This window comes from Ursus maritimus (genome assembly GCF_017311325.1).
Source record: "Ursus maritimus isolate PB19 chromosome X unlocalized genomic scaffold, ASM1731132v1 scaffold_X1, whole genome shotgun sequence".
NCBI lineage: Eukaryota > Metazoa > Chordata > Mammalia > Carnivora > Ursidae > Ursus > Ursus maritimus.
This window is the reverse complement of record NW_024423319.1, coordinates 44,674,667-44,696,830: the sequence shown is the minus strand read 5'-3', so window position 1 is coordinate 44,696,830 and position 22,164 is coordinate 44,674,667. Positions and strand designations below refer to the sequence as shown.

Genomic DNA, 22,164 nt, shown 5'->3' with positions numbered 1-22,164 from the left:
TTTGTGTATGGTGTGAGAGAGTGGTCAAGTTTCATTCTTTTGCATGTAGCTGTCCAATTTTCCCAGCACCATTTATTGAAGAGACTGTCTTTTTCCCACCGGATGTTTTTTCCTGCTTTATCAAATATTAGTTGCCCAAAGAGCCGAGGGTCCATTTCTGGGCTCTCTATTCTGTTCCATTGGTCTATGTGTCTGTTTTTGTGCCAGTACCATGCTGTCTTTGTGATCACAGCTTTGTAGTACAGCTCGAAATCCGGCATTGTGATGCCCCCAGCTTTGTTTTTCCTTTTCAACAGTTCCTTGGAGATTCGGGGCCTTTTCTGTTTCCATACAAATTTAAGGACTGTTTGTTCCAGTTCTTTGAAAAATGTCCTTGGTATTTTGATCGGGATAGCATTGAAAGTGTAGATTGCTCTGGGTAGCATGGACATTTTAACTATGTTAATTCTTCCGATCCATGAGCATGGAATATCTTTCCATCTTTTTATGTCTTCCTCAATGTCTTTCAAGAGTGATTTATAGTTTCTAGAATATAGGTCCTTTACGTCTCTGGTTAAGTTAATTCCAAGGTAACGTATGGTTTTTGGTGCTATTGTAAATGGGATGGATTCCCTAATTTCTCTTTCTTCGGTCTCGTTATTCGTGTATAGAAATGCAACTGATTTCTGAGCATTGATTTTGTATCCCGCCACGTTACTGAATTGCTCTATAACTTCTAATAGTTTGGGAGTGGCTTCTTTTGGGTTTTCCATATAGAGTATCATGTCATCTGCAAAGAGAGACATTTTGACTTCTTCTTTGCCAATTTGAATACCTTTGATCCCTTTTTGTCGTCTGATTGCTGTTGCAAGGACTTCTAGTACTATGTTGAATAATAGTGGCGAGAGTGGGCATCCTTGTCGAGTTCCTGATCTTAAGGGAAAGGCTTCCAGCTTTTCCCCATTGAGAATAATATTTGCAGTAGGCTTTTCATAGATGGCTTTTATGAGATTGAGAAATGTACCTTCTATTCCTACACTCTGAAGGGTTTTAATCAGGAAAGGATGCTGTATTTTGTCAAATGCTTTTTCGGCATCGATTGAGAGGATCATATGGTTCCTGAGTCTTTTCTTGTTGATATGATGTATCACGCTGATTGATTTGCGAATATTGAACCACGCTTGCATCCCAGGTATGAATCCCACTTGATCGTGATGGATAATCCTTTTAATGTACTGTTGGATTCTATTAGCAAGTATCTTGTTGAGGATTTTGGCGTCCATATTCATTAGGGAAATCGGTCTGTAATTCTCCTTTTTGATGGGGTCTTTGCCTGGTTTGGGGATCAAGGTAATATTGGCCTCATAGAATGAGTTTGGTAGCTTTCCTTCTGTTTCTATTTTTTGAAATAGCTTTAGGAGAATAGGTATTATTTCTTCTTTGAATGTTTGGTAGAATTCCCCAGGAAAACCGTCCGGGCCTGGAGTTTTGTTATTTGGAAGGTTGTTTATCACTGACTCAATTTCTTCATAATTAATTGGCCTGTTTAAGGAATCAATTTCTTCCGGTTTCAATCTTGGTAGTTTATAGGTTTCCAGGAAGGATTCCATCTCTTCCAGATTGCTTAGTTTATTGGCATATAGCTGTTGATAAAAATTTCTAATAATCCTTCCAATTTCAATGGTGTTCGTCGTGACCTCTCCTTTTTCATTCATAATTTTAATAATCTGGGTCCTTTCTCTTTTCTTTTGGATAAGTCTTGCCAGTGGTCTGTCAATTTTATTGATTCTCTCAAAGAACCAGCTTCTAGTCCTGTTGATCTGCTCTACTGTACTTCTGGTTTCTGCTTGATTGATTTCAGCTCTAATTTTGGTCAACTGCTTCCTCGTGCGTGGATTAGGCCTGTCCCTCTGTTGCTGTTCCAGCTTCTTGAGGTGAGAATATAAAAACTGCATTTTAGATTTTTCTATTCTTTTGAGTGAGGCTTGGATGGCTATGTATTTCCCCCTTAGGACTGCCTTTGCAGTATCCCATAGGTTTTGGACTGTTGTATTTTCATTCTCATTGGTCTCCATAAATTGTTTAATTTGATTTTTGATTTCCTGGTTTATCGAATCATTCTTGAGCAGGATGGTTCATTTTTCAAGTGTTTGAGTTTCTTCCAAATTTTTCCTTGTGGTTGAGTTCCAATTTCAGAGCGTTGTGGTCTGAGAATATGCAGGGGATAATTTCAATCTTTTGGTATCGGTTGAGACCTGTTTTGTGTCCCAGAACATGGTCTATTCTTGAGAATGTTCCATGGGCATTAGAATAGAATGAGTTTTCTTTGGTTCTGGGGTGTAGTGTTCTATATATATCTATGAGGTCCAACTCATCTAGTATGGCATTCAAAGCTCTTGTTTCTATATTGGTTTTCTGCTCCGGTGATCTGTCTATTGCTGATAGTGGAGTGTTGAAGTCCCCTAGTATTAGTGTATTTTTATCTATATGTCTTTTTATTGTGTTTAAGAGTTGGCTTGAGTATCTTGCTTCTCCCCTGTTGGGGGCATATATATTTATAATTGTCATATCCACTTGTTGGATACATTCTTTAAGAATAATATAGTGCCCTTCTGTGTCTCTAACTATAGTCTTTAGTTTAAAATCCAATCTGTCTAGGGGCGTCTGGGTGGCACAGCGGTTAAGCATCTGCCTTTGGCTCAGGGCGTAATCCTGGCGTTATGGGATCGAGCCCCACATCAGGCTCCTCTGCTATGAGCCTGCTTCTTCCTCTCCCACTCCCCCTGCTTGTGTTCCCTCTCTCGCTGGCTGTCTCTATCTCTGTCGAATAAATAAATAAAATCTTTAAAAAAAATCCAATCTGTCTGATATGAGAATTGCTACCCCAGCTTTCTTTTGAGGTTCATTGGCATGAAAGATGGTATTCCATCCCTTTACTTTCAGTCTGAATGTATCTTAAGGTTCAACATGAGTCTCTTGTAGATGGCAAATGGATGGGTCAGTCTTTTATCACTGCAACCTGTGGCACTTTATGTTAGAACATTTGGCATTTACATTGAGACTGATTTGAGAGATATGATTTTAATGATGCCATGCTGCCAGTACAGTCTTTGTTTCTTCTATCGATTGTGACTTTCTGTTCTGTATCACTTCTTGGGGCCTTTTTACCTTTATAGAACCCCCTTAGTATCTCCTGTAGGGTTTGGGGTTGGTTCAAATTGCTCAATAGTGGCGATTCTGGAAGGTCTTTATTTCTCCATCAATTCTGAATGACAGCCTTGCTGGATAAAGGATCCTTGGCTGCATGTTTTTCTCTGAAAGAGCTTTAATGCCCCCAACCCTTTCTCTCATTCCAGGTCTGTGTAGACAGGTCTGATGTAATTCTGATACCTTTGCCTTGGTATGTGAGAGATTTCTTTGCCCTGGCCGCTTTCAATACTGTATCCCTGGATCTAATATTTGCAAAATGCACTATGATGACGTGGTGTAGGTTTGTCATTTTGAGCTTGGAGGGTCCTCTCTGCCTCTTGAACATAGTGTTATTTCCTTGCTAGATTAGGGAAGTTTTCAGCTACAATTTGTTCAAATATCTCTTCTAGACCTCTGTTTTTCTCCACCTGATGCTGATGATTCTGACATTGGAAGCGTTCATTGCGTCAGTAATCTCCCGTAACCTACATTCCTGAGCGTGGATTTTTTTGAGTCCAGATTCTATTTTAGTTTTCTCTTCTACTAACCCATCCTCCAATTTGCTGATACGTTCTTCTGCCTCATTCACCCTGGCCATCAGAACCTCTAGTTTTGACTGCATTTGGCTCATAGAATTTTTAATTTCTGCCAGATTCGCTCTCATCTGCCCTTAGAGATTCTATATTCTCATTAACATTTTCGTTAATACTTTTTTCAAGTCTACACATCATCTTGAGCATTGTTACTCTGAATTCCATTTCTAATAATTTGGTTATATCCATATCCATTAGTTCTGTGGCAGAGGCCACAGACTCATTGTCTTTTCTTTGCTGGGGGGGATTTCTCCTTCTCGTCATTCTGATGAGGAGAGGTTGCAGGGTTGTCCAGAGCCCAAATTCTTGACCAGGACCCAGGCCATGCACCCCTGTTTTATAGGGATCTTAGGGATGTGGGCTTCTTGATTTTTCAGCCTGCCTTCTGGGGGAGGGGCCTTCTGCGCCAATACTCAGGCAACTCTGTTTGGGTAGAGTCTCCGTGTCCCCTGTGAGGGGGGATGGGGATGGGCACGCTGTGAGCCGTATTTCCAGGCTTTTGTTCTCTGGTGGCTTTCCCTGGCGGTTTGCTGTGCCTCTTCTGAGAGTCAGAGCAGCAGTGGCCGAATCTCAGCCTCAGTCTCAGAACAGAGGGATCGCGGACCGCTCTCCACTGATGTTCTGGCCACTTTAACTTTTTCTGTTGGTGCTGCTCAACCGTGCAGCGTCCCAGGATGTGCGCCCCACACCCCGTGTCCCAGCCCTCACTTCTAGGGCCGGCAGGTCTCTGTCCTTTGTGTTTCCAACACCGCCAGCCGCCAGCCACCAGCCGCCCCTGCACGCTCCCAGAGCTCCCGGTCTCAGTCTGGTTCCAGTGAGCACACTGGAGCTCCATTTCAGTCTGGTGGCATGCGTTCCCCGGCTCACGTTCTCAGTCTGCTCTCTCGTGGTGCGGTCCACGAGTCCGCCCGCTCCCCCGTGCAGGTGGCTACCGCTTCCCAGCGCCCGAACGCAGCGGCTCCCTCCCCCTTCCGTTTATCTTCAGATATCTGTGCGTGGTTTCACGGTTCCCTGCTTCGTACCTCAATACTCAGCGCCGGAGATGTTCATTTGTAGAGATCCAGGTGTATCTTCCTGCATCTCAGGCTGATTCCGTGGATGTTCAGGCTGGTCTGGTACCTATCCAACTCGACTCAGGGGACCGGCTGAAAAAGGGGTCCGCTACTCCTCTGCCATCTTAACTCCCTCCCCTATTTTTCCTGAATTACCCTTTGTGAGCTTGAACTTGCTCATCTTTAAAATGGGCATAATGATATTAAGCTCAGAGAGCTGTTATGAGAAATGAGCAAACATTTAGAAGGCATCTGATACATAATATTTCAGCAAATGTATGTGTGGTCTTTGCCATATTCTTCAAACTCACAAAAGAGATGTCTTGAAAATGAACATCTCACAGAGATCCTTCAGATTGAGCAAAGGGAAAGGAAATGTATGCATATTTATATGGCAGATAAGCTTTGGTGATATTTCTTTATAGGATAAATTGCCTGAAGATAGTGGAAATGAAGAAGCAAGTTGCCATCACTTTGTTTCTTTCTGATCTTTTTAACCTCCCATTTTGACAGTGGAATAGCAACTTTCCTTTCAGTGGCAGAAAGGAGGCATTATAGAAACATAGAGTTTCAAGATGGGTGTGCTGTACAACAGAGTAAAATCAGGAGACTTGGGTCCCAAATACCAGATCATTCCTTACCCATTGTACTATGGGTAGTCACTTCCCATGTGTCGGCCTCAGCCCTAACACAAAAAAAGGTTGTTTTTCTCAATGATTAGATATGGGGACTTTGAAATCTTGATGGAGTTGCTTGTCAACTTGGAAAAATTTACTAACTGGTTTCATGATCTTTAGCAAATGTTTAATCATATGTGAAACCTACCTTACTCAGACTGTTTTCAGAATCAATACCCAAAGCCAGCACAAACTTAGCAAACCTTCTATATCGCTTAATACTATATGGCAAAAATAAATTATTCTGAATCACTTCTGGATTCTCAAATGCCTTTGGGATCAGGAGAGACAGGTTTAAATAATGTGAGTTTTTTATTGGGATTTCAAAATATGTCAAATCCATATAGAAAACTATAGTGCTATATTGTATATGGCTGTTCTGTTAAAAGAAAAGACCTCATTTCCTGGTTATTCAGGATGACAGGGAATTTATGGTTCTATGTGTAAAGGAAGAGAGGGCAATTGCTGGTAGATATATAGTTAAACATTGCCCAGGAATATTTCCATCTGCTTTAACTTTCCTACAAAAATGTCAGGGTGCCATTTCTGTACCCAATGATGAATGTAATTTGCATTTTGAATGCTGTAATCAAGAACAAACAACTCTGCACTCTACAAATTAAACCATCTTGTTTTCTCTTAAAGGAATAGAATTGACTCCATAAGGGTAGTTGGTTACAGTTTTGAAGGGAACGGACTGGGCTATGCAACCCATTTGTCCTTCCAATCTCACTAATCAGATAAGTGATTCTCTAGGTAGAGGAAGGATTGTATAGAGAGGTTAGATGTGTTTGGTCATGGATGTGCCTACCTGGAAGAACATATTGGGAATGGAGGACAAGAATTCCCCAGGATAAAACCAATGTATGGTTCAACTGACTAAGTTTCTGCCTACTAACTAATTGACTGTAGTAGTTTAGGCCTGCTTCCCTGAAATAACTCTGAGACTTCTTAAATGACATTTTCTGTGTATGTGTGTATCTAGATGTTTCAGGCACATGATTATATACAGTCTCTTAGTTTTCCTCCACAGATGGCTAACTGCTTAGCATCACCTTGATTTTACATGTTTACCTTCTGAGGGCAGCTCATCTCCAGGAACCCTAAGATATTTCCCTGGGGCTCTTTGTACTGATAATCTCCCCTACTGTGTCTTTAAAGGAAACAAAATTTCTGACTACAGGGACATTCTTTGTTCCATTAACATGGGCAGAGTTTTGTCAATTGCCAGGGTCCTAGTCTAGAGCCTCTATTACTATGTTTTCTCATCTCGTGACCTGTAGAGTTTAGCTGTTTTGCTTTCAGTAAGAGGACAGGGATGGATGAGTGTGGGGAGGCATTTCCCGTGTGAAGTACCAGCCTAAGCATCTCATTGCCATTGATACCTGACATAGAAATTATCAATTTGTTAATTGTGACGACTTTTTATAGAGACACTCATGCCTTATCTGGGATGGCAAGGTCCTGCGTTCAGATGTTTGGGTTGCAGCTGAGAGTGTGGGTCCTTATGGTGGAGGCTGAGCCATCCAGGCGTGTGAGGAGACAAAGGGATCCAGATCCAAGTGGCTTCTTTCTTGATTTGGGGCTTGGTGTGCCAGTTATCTCCTAGGTAAATCCACTGGGGTCCTGCACAGCCCCAGTGAGCATGGTTCCTACTCCAGGGGTGTCCTGGAGCTTCTCCTCTAAAGGAAGGGATGTGGGATGGAAGACAGGTAAGGACTCTGAGTCCCAGATTTCCCCTCTGTAAAATGGGGTTGATAGTGCTTCACCCATGGGATCACTGAGGAGAGTCAGTGATACGCATGAGTAAGCCATGGCCCTGTGGTTACTGTGGAATCATGAATGTCTGTATGAATTCAGGCCACTTCTTTCTTTTCTACTTTGTTGTTAGGGGATAGACAAGGAAAGGAAAAAAAGGCTCTGTAAGAAGTCCATTATAACATGTGGTTGTTATGATCATAACCCAACTGTATCAGTATCATTGTCACTAACTTAGTGCTTAGCATGGTGCTGGGCACATAGTTACACCAGTAAAACACAGCGATAGCTGATCTGTCTCTCCCTGTGCAGCTCTTCATGCCAGCGGTCAAGCTCAAATCAGGTGCCTGAAGGGGGCAGGTTCTGAGTGTCTGTGTCCTGATGGCTGCTGAAGCTTCTACTCCAGATTCAAGGGCATCCATCCTCAGGAGACCCCAAAACTTCACATACTGGATGGGATATGAATCCTGACTCAAGTGAGTTCATTGGTGTGAACAAAAGCATGTTGCGGAGTAGCTCCTTTGAGGTTAACGAACTAACCTAATATTCAACGGTATGCTTTGATCTCATCATGAGAGAAGAGGTATAGCAGGTGGAATGCCATTTCATCAGTTATCTGCTTTCTGTGTAGTAGTCCTTGAGGTCCATCTTAGGGATTTTTTTTTTAAAGATTTTATTTATTTATTTGACAGAGACAGCCAGTGAGAGAGGGAATACAAGCAGGGGGAGTGGGAGAGGAAGAAGCAGGCTCCCAGCGGAGGAACCTGATGTGGGACTCGATCCCAGAACGCTAGGATCACACCCTGAGCCGAAGGCAGACGCCTAACGACTGCGCCACCCAGGCGCCCCGATCTTAGGGATTTTTTTTAAAGCAAGAAATTATCCAGTAGGAGATGGAAGTTGGTCTTTAATATGCATGTGTAATAAAGTAACCTAAATCATTCTTACCATATAAATAGTAATTGAATTTCCCATGTATCTCATAGTTGGGTGTGGATGTGCAGTTGTTAGATCATTCTAGCAATTGAACATTGTAATGTAGATGCCCAGATGCTCACAGTTTTTTCCATTACATAATAAATTTTTTAAAGAGCCAGAGATTTTCCAAACGTTATTTTGAAATGTCAGGTACTAGAATGTAACATTTTTTAATTGAAGTATAGTTGACAAACAATGTTTCATTAGTTTCAGATTTATAGCATAGTGATTCAACATGTCTATAAGATATGTTATGCTCATTACAAGTATAGCAACCATCTGTCACCATACAATGCAATTACAATACCATTGATTATATTCTCTGTATTTTCTGGAGATTTTCTCTGTTCCTTTCTTATCTTTTGTCACTTTTGTTCTTTCTCTTCCAATCAAAGAGTCCCCATTAATATTTCTTGCAAGGCTGGTTTAGTGGTCATGAACTCTTTTAGTTTTTGTTTGCCTGGGAAACTCATTATTTCTCCTATTCTGAATGACAGCCTCACTGGATAGAATGTTCTTGGTGGCATATTTTTCCCATTCAGCATGTTGAATATATCATGCCACTCTCTTCTGGCCTGGCAAGTTTATGTGGACAGATCTACCGTGAACCTGATCTGTCTTCTCTTGTAGGTTAAGGACTTTATTTCCCCCTTGCTGCTTTCAGGATTCTTTCTTTCTCTGTGTATTTTGTGAATTTGACTATGATATGGCTGGCGTTTGTTGAATTTAATGGGAGTTCTCTGTGCTTCTTGGATTTCAATGTCTGTTTCCTTCCCCAGTTTAGAAAAGTTTTCAGTTATAATTTGCTAAATTAAACCTTCTCCCTTTTCTCTCTTTTCTTCTTCTGGGACTCCTATGATACAAATGTTATTATGCTCTAAGGAGTAGTTGAGTTCCCTAAGTCTATATTCGTGATTCAATACCTCTGTTTCCCTTTTCTTTTCAGCTTCATTATTTTCCATAATTTTATCATCTGTATCACTGATTCAATCATCTGCTTTGTCCATCCTCATGGCATCTAGTCGGGTTTGTATATCAGTTATAGCATTTTAAATTTCTGCCTGACTAGTTTTTTTTTTTTTTATCTCTGCAGTAAGGGATTATCTAGTGTCTTCAAGTCCAGCTAGTATCCTTATAATTGTTTTAAATTCTAGTTCAGACATCATACTTATATCTGTGCTGATTAAATCCTTGGTTGTGGGGTGCCTGGGTGGCACAGCGGTTAAGCGTCTGCCTTCGGCTCAGGGCGTGACCCCGGCATTATGGGATCGAGCCCCACATCAGGCTCTTCCGCTATGAGCCTGCTTCTTCCTCTCCTACTCCTCCTGCTTGTGTCCCCTCTCTCGCTGGCTGTCTCTATCTCTGTCAAATAAATAAATAAAATCTTAAAAGAAAATCCTTGGCTGTTACTTCCTGTTCTTTCTTTTGGGGTGAATTTCTCTGTCTTGTCATTTTGTCCAGGTCACTGTTTTTGTGTGTGTGTGATTGTTAGGAGAGCCTGTTATATTCCTGCTCCTGAGAGTAATGGCTAAATTAAGAAGAGGTCCAAAAAAACAGAGGGGGTCCTATATGCACTCTGCTGATGTGTTTTGTCTGCTCCTACCCTCCGGTCAGTCTTCTGCAGCGTTTCTCCTTGCCTGCAGTGGGGAGGGGTGTTTAGACCTTGTCCACTATGTGGCAAGTTTTAATTAGGTGTGTTTTGATCTGCTTATTAAAAGGACCCAGATCAAAAGAAGAAGAAGAAGAAGAAGAAGAAGAAGAAGAAGAAGAAGAAGAAGAAGAAGAACCAGAAGCAGCTAGATCCCATTTCTCCTAGAGCTAAAGCTTTTCAGCACTCTATGATAAGTAGAATTGGTGTGGGCAAGGGGTTTGTGCTGGTCTTCTGGAGGAGGGGCCTACTGCACCAGTTCTCAGATGGACTTGCCCTAGTGAAAGTGCACCTGCAGAGCATAAGTGGGTGGGGCTTGGTGTAGCAGCTCGGGTATCCATGGTGGGGAGGGGAGTGCTCTGTTGGTCACTGAAGTTGGTCAGTGTTGATGGTCAGGGGGGTGGGGTGGTGGTGGTGGAAATGGCATCACCCCATTCTCTCATCCCCAGAACAGGGAGTTTGTGCCCACCGCTCTTCAGGAAGCCCTTACAGAAGAGCAAACAATCACTCCTCTTGTGTCCCTGGCTTCTGTCAGATCCTCAGCTCCCCGCTTTCACAGTGTTTGTGTCCAAGCTCTCTGCCTGCCAGGCTGCACAGTACTCCTGTGTTTTATCTCAGGCATGCAGCTGAGTTTCAAACTTCAAATTTCAGGGACCCATGTATCTGGTCCTGTGCTGATCCTCTGGGTGGGGGTCTCACTGCGTTTTTGCTGTTTGCTGGCTTGTCCCAGAAAAGTGGTCCTACGGCACACAGTAGTTCAGAATTTATGGTAAAGTGCAGCAAAAAGCTGGCATCAAGGTTTGCTGCCCTCAGCTGGTGTCTTTGTTCCTATGCTAGGGAACAGGGCAGCATGTTGGTGCCGCCAGTTCTTTTGTCCCAGGAGAGGCCATGCCACCACCCCCAGATGCACTCCAAAAAGGGGAACTGTTTCTCCCTGTGGGACCCAGGGGATTTTCAGACTATGCTGCCCAATCCTGGGTCTCTGCCCTCCTTCCCCACAGGAGCACCGCTAAGCCCATCAGGCATGACCCCATGATGGTGTGGACACCTAAAACTTCAGCCTTTGCAATCCATTGCTTATAATAACGTCTCTCCTTTCCCCAGTCAGTGGTTTTGGGGAAGTTTTTCTTGTCCAATCCCCTGCCTTCTCTCTCTCTGTCTGTCTCTCTCTCTCTTTCTCCTCTCTCTGTGATCAAGGCTACCTTCCCTTTGCAGCACCTGCAGTTCTTTTCTCCCCTTAATCAACCCTGCATAGCTCCTACCTTCCACAAGGTGGTCATTTTTCTACCTACAGATGTGAATTTTTGTCCTCTCAGTCCTCAGCTCCATTTCTTGAGTGTTCAGAATGATTTGATATTCATCTAGCTGTGTTCAAGGTGTGAGACAAGCTTAAGGTCCTCCTACTACTCTGCCATCTTAACTCCTTCCCCCAGAACAACTTTTTTTAATTTTGAGGAAACCTAGTTTTTCAATTTGTTCATTTCTGATTTTGATTTTCCCTCTGATGTCATATCTAGGAAATTTTCAGCTAACCTAGGATCACAAGATTTTTTTTTCTGTTTTTCATCTAGATGTTTTATACATTTAGCATTTATAATTAAGTCTGTGATTCATTTTGAGTTGACTTTTGTATATGGTGTAAAACATGGATCACAGTTGATGTTTGTATGGAGGCCCATTTGTCCCGGCACCATTTGCTGAAAAGACTTTTTTCTCCATTGAATTGCCTTCATGGTTTTGTCAAAAGTCAGTTGTCCATATATGTGTGAGTCTATTTTTGGACTCTTCATGTTGTTCCTTTGATAGACATTTCTACCTTCATCCCAATACTACACTGTCTTGTTTACTGTGGATTTATAACGAGTCTTGAAATAGGGTACTGCTTAGCTTCCAACTTTATTCTTCTTTTTCAAGTTATTTTAATAGTGTAGGCTCTTTGCATTTTCACATGACTTACAATAAGACTTAGAAGTAGCCATGTAGGGGCGCCTGGGTGGCTCAGTCATTAAGCGTCTGCCTTTGGCTCAGGGCATGATCCCGGCGTTCTGGGATTGAGCCCCACATCAGACTCCTCCACTGGGAGCCTGCTTCTTCCTCTCCCACTCCCCCTGCTTGTGTTCCCTGTCTCGCTGGCTGTCTCTCTCTCTCTCTGTCAAGTAAATAAATAAAATCTTAAAAAAAAAAAAAGAAGTAGCCATGTAGAAGCAACACAACTTGGTAAACTGGCAATAAGCAGGTAAGCAAATCAATAGGACAATTTCATATGGGAATAGGTGCTTTACAGAAAATAAATGAAACCATTGAGTAGGAAACGATGGGAACAGGGATTATTATAGATGGGGTTGTCAGTCAAGCTCTTTCTCAGAAAGTGACATTTGAGCTGAGTTTTGAACAAGAGGAAACCAGGCCTGGGCTAACCCTTTGGTTTGCAATGTGCATGCCACAAGTTGTTCCCGGAACAGATGACAAGCTCAAGTGACTGGAGCCTGGCACATAGCATGCAGATCATAAAAGATAAGGTAGAAGGGCAGACAGGAGCCACATCATTTGCACTGTCTAAGGGATTGGAGTCATTCTAGGGGTGGAGAGTTACAGTATGGGAGTGACATGACCTGATTCATTTACTCTTAAGGTGACTCTCCTACTGTGAGGAGAATGGATTGGACAGGGACAAGATGGCTGTGGGAATAACTTGTAGGTGAGTCTTGCAGACGTCCAGAGGAGGGACGACAGTGGATTGTTCCAGTGCTGCAGCAGTGTGCAGTGGGAGGAGCTGGCTCTGGATAGGTTGTGTTGTAGGTAGGAGAGGCAGGACCTAAAGTGGCTGTGGTGGGGGTATGTGAGGATAAGGCAGGATCCTAGATGAGCTCTTGGCTTTTTCTTTGACTACATGCAGAAATGGTGGTGCTGTTTCCTGAGATTTGTTGTTCCACGTCCTTTGAGTCATCTTCATAATTAGTTAGGTATCCAACAATGATTATAGTGCAGGTTACTGATTTAAAACATGCATCAGTTGAAGAACAGGATTCAGCTGTAAGAATATTAACTTTATTTATTTATTTTAAGATTTTATTTATTTATTTATTTGAGAGAGTGAGCGAGCAGGGGGAGGGGCAGAGGGAGAGAGAGAATCCTGAAGCAGACTCCCCGATGAGTGTGGAGGCCAAAATGGGGCTCATCCCCGCACCCTGAGATCATGACCTGAGCCGAAATCAAGAGTTGACCACTTAACTGACTGAGTCACTCAGGTGCACTAAGAATATTAACTTTTATTAAAGACACATGAAAACCTTTTGTAAAACTATCAACAGTGTAAGAATCCGAACTTGCATATATTTTTAAAAACTTCTAACATTTATTGAGCTGTTACTGTGTTCCTTGCACTATTCTAAGCATGTTCACATGTTAACTCAGTCAGTTCTCAAAACAACAACCCATGAGGGAGGGTTGATTTTTCCCCCATTTTATAGAAGAGAAAACTGACGCACAGAGAAGTGCTTTCACTCTTCCAGCGTTCAGAGACAGCCAGCTGTTCCAGTGCCTCTGCAGTAGAATTTTAAAATGATGTGATTCCTGATCATTTATCCTTGTAAAAACCAAAACATAGAAAAGTGAAGTCACTGACGCTAAGCCAAGTCAGCAAACAGGTCCTTAACACGAACTTAATTACATTTTCACCCTCCCCAAGAAATGTAGTCTTAACTAGACAGTCAGAAATTTTCTGATCACTGCCAGTAAGGTAATTTGTCCCTGGGGAACTAGACACATTTATTGCTACTGGTTTGGTCATTGTTTCTTATCCTTTTCTGTGCATGGAGCCTGTAAGTGTATATCACATTTTTTTTAAAAGATTTTATTTATTTATTTGACAGAGAGAGAGACAGCCAGCGAGAGAGGGAACACAAGCAGGGGGAGTGGGAGAGGAAGAAGCAGGCTCATAGCCAAGGAGCCTGACGTGGGGCTCGATCCCATAACGCCGGGATCACGCCCTGAGCCGAAGGCAGACGCTTAACCGCTGTGCCACCCAGGCGCCCCTGTATATCACATTTTTATGAGCATATACATCATCTTTTTCCATCCTGGGCTTATCCTCTGTCATCTTTTTTTTAATAGATTTTATTTATTTTTTTGAGAGAGAGAGAATGAGCAAGGGCCTGGGTGGGAGGGGCAGAGGGGGAGGGAGAAGCAGACTCCCCATTGAGCGCAAAGCCCAGATGTAGGGCTTGATCCCAGGATCCTGAGATCATGACCTGAGTTGAAGTCAGATGCTTAACTGACTGAGCCACCCAAGTGCCCCTTATCCTCTGTCATCTGATAGATGATCACTGGCAGGGTTTTTTTTAACTTCCCAGCTTTAAAAAATATAACCAATTGTAATATGTGTATTAGTTTTCTTCCCTGTTCATAGGTAAAAGGTAACATACATTACACCAGTGTTGTGCAAGACATTACAGCAGAAATGAAATTGTCCTGTTTCTGTGATGTCCAACATTGTAGCCACTAACTACCTGTGGGTGTTGAGGACCTAAAATATGGCTATGGCCACTGAGGAACTAATTTTTTAATTCATTTAAATTTAAGTAGCCCTGTGTGGCTATGGCTACCATATTAGCAACAACTCTACACATTTTTTTAAATTTATTTATTGGACAGAGATAGAGACAGCGAGTGAGAGAGGGAACACAAGCAGGGGGAGTGGGAGAGAAAGAAGCAGCCTCATAGCAGAAGAGCCTGATATGGGGCTCGATCCTATAACGCCGGGATCACGCCCTGAGCTGAAGGCAGACGCTTAACCGCTGTGCCACCCAGGCGCCCCATCTCTACACATTTTTATGCACCTTTCATTTTTCACTTAAAGTATCCTGGAGATACTCCATAGCAGTACAGAGAAGGAGTCCTCATTGCATTTCTAGCTGCATAGTACATTGGGGTGTACATGTGCCATAGCTTCTTTATCCAGCCCCCTATTGGTGGACATCTGAGTTGTTTACAGTCTTCTGCTGTTACAATTTTTTCTGTAAGGGATGACCTTGTACTTATGCATTTTTATCTTTTGCATTGTTTCGTTAAGACAGATTATTAGAAAAAGACTACTGGTTCCAAGAGGAAATACATATATAATTTTACTAGATAGCGTTAAAGCCCATCCCGAGGGTTTGTACCATTTTATATTTCATTCAGTGATGCATGGGAATACCTATTCCTCACAGATTATCTAATTGGTGAGAGAAGGTAGTGAACTTTTTTTCTTCGTATGCCTGATTATGAGTTAGGTTAAACAATTTTTACATATTTAAGCACCTTTTATTTTGGTGAAATTCCTGTTTGTATCTATTGCCCCTTTTTCTTTCTGGTTGTGTTTTTGGTAGTGTTTTTGCCTTCACTTTTTCATGACTATATATTAAGGATATAACCTTTGTTTGTAATGCTGGTTGTAAATATTTTTTCTAATTTTTGATAGTTCATTTTACCTTGCTGTGGCTTTTGTTTTTGGTGTATAATTTTTTAAATGTTTAATTAAAACTTTTTGAGTATAGTTGACACACAATGTTACATTAGTTTCAGGTCTACAACATAATAATTTGACAAGTGTATACTTTATGCTATGCTTACCACATGTGTAGGTACCATCAGTCACCATACAGCACTATTATAATGCCATTCACTGTATTTCCTATGCTGTAACTTTCATCTCTGTGACTTATTCATTTCATAACTGGGAGCCTGTATCTCTCACTCCCCTTCACCCATTTTGCCCACCCTCCCACCCTCCTTGACTCTGGCAACCATCAGTTTGTTTTCTGTATTCATAGGTCTAATTCTGTTTTTTGTTTATTTATTGTTTTATATTTAGATTACACATATGAGTGAAGTCATACGGTATTTATCTTTCTCAGTCTGACTTGTTTCACTTAGCATAATACCCTCTAGTTCCATCCATTTTTTCATAAATGACAGATCTCATCCTTTGTTATGGCTAAGTATTATTCGTATATATATATGTGTGTGTGTGTGTATGTGTGTGTGTGCATTCATATATATATATATGCTATATATATATGTATCACATCTTTTATCCATTTGTGTATTGATGGACACTTAAGTTACTTCCATATCTTGGCTATTGTAAATAATGCTGCAGTAAGGACAGAGGTACATGTATCTTTTTGAATTAGTGTTTTGTTTTCTTTGGGTAAATACCCAATAGTTGAATTATTGGATCATATAATAGTACTGTTTTAATTTTTTGAGGAACTTCCATACTGTTTTCTACAATGGCTATAACAATTTACATTACCAACAACAGTGCATGAGAGTTCCTTTTATTCCACATCCTCCCCAACACTTGTTATTTCTTGTCTTTTTGATTTTAGTCATTCTGACAGATGTGAAATGCTGTCTCATTGTAGTTTTTATTTGCATTTACCTGATAATTAGTGACGTTCAACATCTTTTTATGTATCTTTTGGCCATGTTTATCTTTGAGAAAAAATGTCTACTCTGCTTTTCTTCACATTTCTTTCTTAATTAGATTCTTTGGTGTTTTTGGTGTTGAGTTGCATAAGTTCTTTGTTTATTTTGGATAGTAAACCCTTATTGGAAATAATCATTTGAAAATATCTTCTCCCATTCAGTAGGTTGCCTTATTGTTTTGTTGATGGTTTCTTCACTGTGCAAATGCTTATTATTTTGATGTAGTCCCAATAGTTAATTATCGCTTTTGTTTCCCTTGCCTTAGGAGACGTGTCCAGAAAAATGTTACTATGGCTGATGTCAGAGAAATTATTGCTTATGTTCTCTTGTGGAAAATTTATGGTTTCAGGTCTCACATCTGAATTTGTTTCAGTTCTCACATCTAATCCTTAATCCATTTTGAGTTTATTTTTGTGTATGTTGTTACAAAGTGGTTCAGTTTCATTCTTTTGCATGTAGCTGTCCAGTTCTTCCAGCATGATGTATTGAAGAAACTGTCTTTTTTCCGCGTTGTATTGTCTTGACTCCTTTGTCATCTGTTAATTGACCGTGTAAGCATGGGTTTATTTCTGGGTTTTCTATTCTGTTCCATTAATCTATGTGTCTGTTTTTGTGCCAGTACTGTACTCTTTTGATTACTACAGTTTTGTAATATATACTGAAATCTGGGATTGTAATACCTCCAGCTATGTTCTTGTTTCTCAAAATTGCTTTGGATATTTGAGGACTTCTCTGGGTCCATGCAAATTTTAGGATTATTTGTTCTAGTTCTGTAAAACATGCTGTTGGTATTTCAATAGGGATTGCCTTGAATCTGTAGATTGCTTTAGGTAGTATGGACATTTTGACAGTATTAATTCTTCCAATACATGTGCATGGAATATCTTTCCATTTGATTTGTCTTCAACTTCTTTCACCAATGTTTTGTAGTTTTCAGAGTATAGGTCTTTTATTTCCTTGGTTAAGTTTATTCTTACATGTTTTATTCTTTTTGGTGCAATTATAAATGGAATTGTTTTCTTCACTTCTCTTTCTGCTACTTCATTATTAGTGTATAGAAATGCTACTGATTTCTGGGTATTAACTGTGTATCCTGTAGCTTTACTGAATTTATTACTTCTAGAGGATTTTTGGTGGAGTCTTTGGGGTTTTCTGTGTATAGTATTATGTCTTTTGCAAATAGTGACAGTTTAACTTCTTCCTTACCAATGTAGAGAACTCATTTTTTTTTGTCTGATTGCTGTGGCTAGGACTTACAGTATTATGTTGAATAAAAGTGGCAAGAGTGGACATTCTCGTCTTGTTCCTGATTTTAGGCAAAAAGCTCTGTTTATTATACCATTGAGTATAATATTACCTGTCTGTTTTTCATATATGGCCTATATTGTGTTGAGGTGTATTCACTCTAACCCCACTTTGTTGAGAGTTTTTATCATGAATGAATGTTGAATTTTGTCAATCCCTTTTTCTTCATCTATTGAGATGATCATATGATTTTATCTTTTGTTTGCCGTCTGTATGTCTTCTTTGGAAAAATGTCTATTCAGGTCCTCTGCCCATTTTTAAATAATATTTTTTGAAGTGAATCGTATGAGTTGTTTATCTATTTTGGATATTAACCCCTTACCAGTTATCATTACTTTTTTGTTTGATGTGACTTCTGATCTTTTTTACCTTCCTGTTTGACATTGGAATAGTACCCTCCCACTGATCCCCAGTAAGGAGACAGCAGAGAATAACAGATTTTAAAGATAGGTCTACTGTAGAACATACTGAAAACAAACTGAAAATATATTGTGAAGGCCATTCGATACAATACAATATGAATGCACATAATAATAAAAATGACAGTTGAACTTTTAATGATCTGTTCTGATATATTAATATAACAATGATTATTATTTATTATTTCCTTCCTTTTGCCTAATACTAACATAAGTGCTAAACCTATACTTACTCATTATTCTTCACCACAATTTATGAGGAGCAGCTATTGTTGACCAACTTTCAACATCAGGGAACTGAGGCACAGGGTGGTCAGGGATAGCAGTTTCAAGGCTTAGATTTGAACACAGACTGTATGGCTCCTGAGTAAATATATGTAACTAGTATATACTACTTCAGCTCACAACATAACATACAGCACATTGTTAATCACAGCAAAGCAACAAATCCAAGAAAGAAAGAAACAAAATGAATGTACTTGATTTGTTTCATGGGCTGTTGTAATAAATACCACAAACCAATGGCTTAAAACAACAGAAATTGAGTTTCTCACAGTTCTGGATGGTACAAGTCTAAAACCAAGGTGTAGTACCATGCACATTTAGATACTAGGGAGAATCCTCCTTGCCTTTTCCTGGCCTTTGGTGGTGACCATCAATTTCTGATATTTCTTGCTTGCAGCAACATCACTCTCCAAGTTTCTGCCTCTGTCATCACATGGTCTCCATGACTGTCCCAGTCTTCAAAGGCATTTTCAACTTCGTATAATGCCACGTGTCATATGGATCAAAACCTGCCTTAATGACCTCATCTTAACCTGATTACATCTGCAAAGACCTTATTTCCAAATAAGGTCCCATTCATAGGTAACTAGACTTAGAAACTCAACATAGTTTTCTGGGATAATAGAACTGAAAACAGGTACCTTGATTTTTCCCAGTTGACTAGAAAGAAAATATTACTTCAAAAGCAAAGAGAATGGATTAAAGAAAACTAAAAGGAGGGTAGTGCCTACTTCTCCTCTGAGTCATCCCACTATACCCACAGACACAATGAAAGGCAATGCAGCAAATGTCCTGCCAATGATTGTTATTGGTGAATGGATCAATATGACATTTTCAGGTTTGTTACAAACAAGGTCCCATTTCCATTGACCCTACCTTTTAAGCCTATGTTACAACAAGAAATTGAACTGTTCACATTAGATGTATCCTGTGTGAATTCTGCATCCTCAAACTTCTTCAATGTCTTTGTGCTTCAGAACATTTAATCTGATTCTGGGCCAAGATAAAGCTCTGACTAATCATGAATGATGCAAGAGCAGATAACTGGAGGCTTCATGGCCATGCCCACAGACATAAGAACACCTTCAAGACAGAATGGGAACCTTTGGAGTTGACAGATCACCAATGGGCACCAGATGATGTTGAAGAGTAGCTCATGGTGGAAGATTTCTACTTTGAAAACATGTTAAAAAAATATTACATGCCTCTATTTTTTGAAGACCAAGGAGAGATGTTGGAAACTCAGAGTCATGCTTAACTTTGTACATTTTCTGTGAGCTGAAGCCTCTCAGAATAAAAAGGAGGATGCATGAGCTGGCAGGTGTGCAGGAAGGATCATTCTACTTTGAGCTGGGATCCTGCTGATGTTTGAAAACTAAAGGAAACATGAGAACTGGTGCTGGGTGACTCACCTGGAGATAGCTATTTTTGAAATGTTTTAAATTTTCCTTCTGGTGAATCTAGTAATGAAAATCAGAGAAAAGGGAAAAAGTGAAGCTAGTGATAATACACAAAGTTTAGCAAAACTTCAGTCTGTAGAAAAACATTGTCAATTATAACTAATTATTATGTGCTGTCAGTTTCACTTCTAACCACCATACACTCTTGATTTCCTGAAATCCAAACACCCTGCATTTTGCCCTTAATTTTTTGTTAGTGTTTGTATACTTTTTTTACACAAATAATGCATTTTCATTACTGTAAATGTAGCAACTGTGGATGAGCAAAGTGAAGCTTCTTGTGTTGATCATTTGGAGCCTACAGAGAAAATATGTCAAAGCTTTATTCAAATAAACTTTTCAGAGAGAATGCCTAGAGTCAACAAACCCTTAGCCTTAGCAAACCCTCTATATTGCTTAATAATGTTCAGCTAAAATCAGTGATGCTGAGATATGCCAGATTTTCAAGTGCCTTTGGAATCATGAAATACAGGTTAAATAATGCAAGCTCTTGGGTCACCTGGGTGGCTCAGTCAGTTAAGCGTCTGCCCTTGGCTCAGGTCACAATCCCAGGCTCTTGGGATCCAGACCCGCATTGGGCTTCTTGCTCAGCAGGGATACTGCTTCTACCTCTCTGCTTACTGCTCCCCCTGCTTGTGCTCTCTCTTTCTCGAATAAATAAATAAAATCTTTTAAAAAAATAAATAATGTGAGGTCTTAATCTGGAGTTCAGAATATATCAAATTCATTGACAAATCAGTGTTGCTGTACTGTATATGGTTACTCAGTTGAAGATATGACCCGCTTTCTAAGTTACTCTGTATAAGAGATGGTTAACATATCTACGTGAGAAAGGGAAGAAGGCAATTGCTGGCAAACACACAATTAGCAGTTTGTCAAGGATAATTCTATCTGGATCAACTGTCCCAAGGAAGAGGCAAGCTGCCATTTCTGTACCAAAATGTGAATGAAATTTGCATGTTGGATGCTGTAATCAAGAAGAAGCAGCTCTTGACTTAACAAATTAAACCACCCAGTTATTTCTTTAAACATTTTTGATTGATTATGTGTCTCTTCCAGCTCTACCACCTCTAGTACATGCTTACAGTCACAGCTTACTCTCAGTTCAGACCAGAGCTGGACTTCCAATCTCCAGTTTAGATATCCCGGAAAATTTTTTAAAAATATATATTAGAAAAATGATAGATACAGATGGGATGTTCCATGCTATTGAAAATGCAGAAAGCAGGCTGATCCCATGAAGTCATACTCCCTACCTCCAACTTCCCTCCCTTTAGTGGAGGCCCCTGGTCTGAGACTCTCAGAGCTGCCATCCAGGATCTCACCACCAGGTAACATCACATTTATCTCCATTTTTGTAGTTCCTTTTAAATGGAAAGGAGTACATTTTGCAAAGAGTATAAAAATATCATGAAATGGTTTGTTTACTATTTTACAAATTTGGCTTGGAAAAATTATATTAAAGCAGAACCATTTGCTGTTGACCACAAACTGCATTGCACTCATTGATTTCTCTCTTCACTGTCCTTCAGTGTCCCCTCACTGTCAGCTGTTGTGCAGTATGGACACAAGATCCCCATCAGAGAACAGGGCATTCACCCTTCATTACCTCACCCCTGTACAAGCTGCACACGTCTTCACCCACCCGATGTCTTTTCATCCCCTGTCCATGACACAGGACACACCATTCTTTGATGTCCCAGCCTCTTTTAGTCACCTACCCCTATTCTGCCCCGCATCACTATTGAAATACTTGCCACAGTTGGCCAAGGGTTACCACCACACCAGGTGTTTTGGTGTATCTAGGCCCTGGAGTATATGCTTTCATAATTTTTTTATACCTTCTAGTTTTTCATACAGAATTAGAATAATTATCTATAGGTTCAACCACAGGGTTTGGGAGAGATTATTGTTATTTTTTGTTTGTACTCTTTGCAGACCCGTCTTAGGAAAAGAACTTTGAAGATGGTGGTCCTTTGGTGCCACCTTGTGACAAAAGCGTGAACTGCAGCTTGAACATCTCCAGGAAAGTGGAAGGGAAGAGATGTGATGGCTTATTGATGGGCGCTCTCCGTATGCTTTATATAAATGGAATTATAGAATATGTCATTTGCACATTTGGCTTCTTTCACTTGGGCTAACGTTTTCAAAGTTCATCCATATTGTATCATGTATTAGTATTCTATTCCTTTTTGTTTTCAAATAATACACTGCATTTTATTTATTCATGCGTTAATAGGTAAACATTTGGGTTGTTTCCATTTTGGCATTATGAATAATGATGCTATGTACATTATTATACTAATATTTATGTAGACATATGTTTTCACTTTTCCTGGCTTTGTAC

General features: G+C 40.3%; 1 pseudogene; it reads left to right on the top strand.

The window, feature by feature from the left end:
* The first annotated feature begins 7,135 nt into the window (after positions 1-7,135).
* LOC103674913 lies at positions 7,136-20,777 on the top strand (annotated as a pseudogene).
* The last annotated feature ends 1,387 nt before the right edge of the window (positions 20,778-22,164 follow it).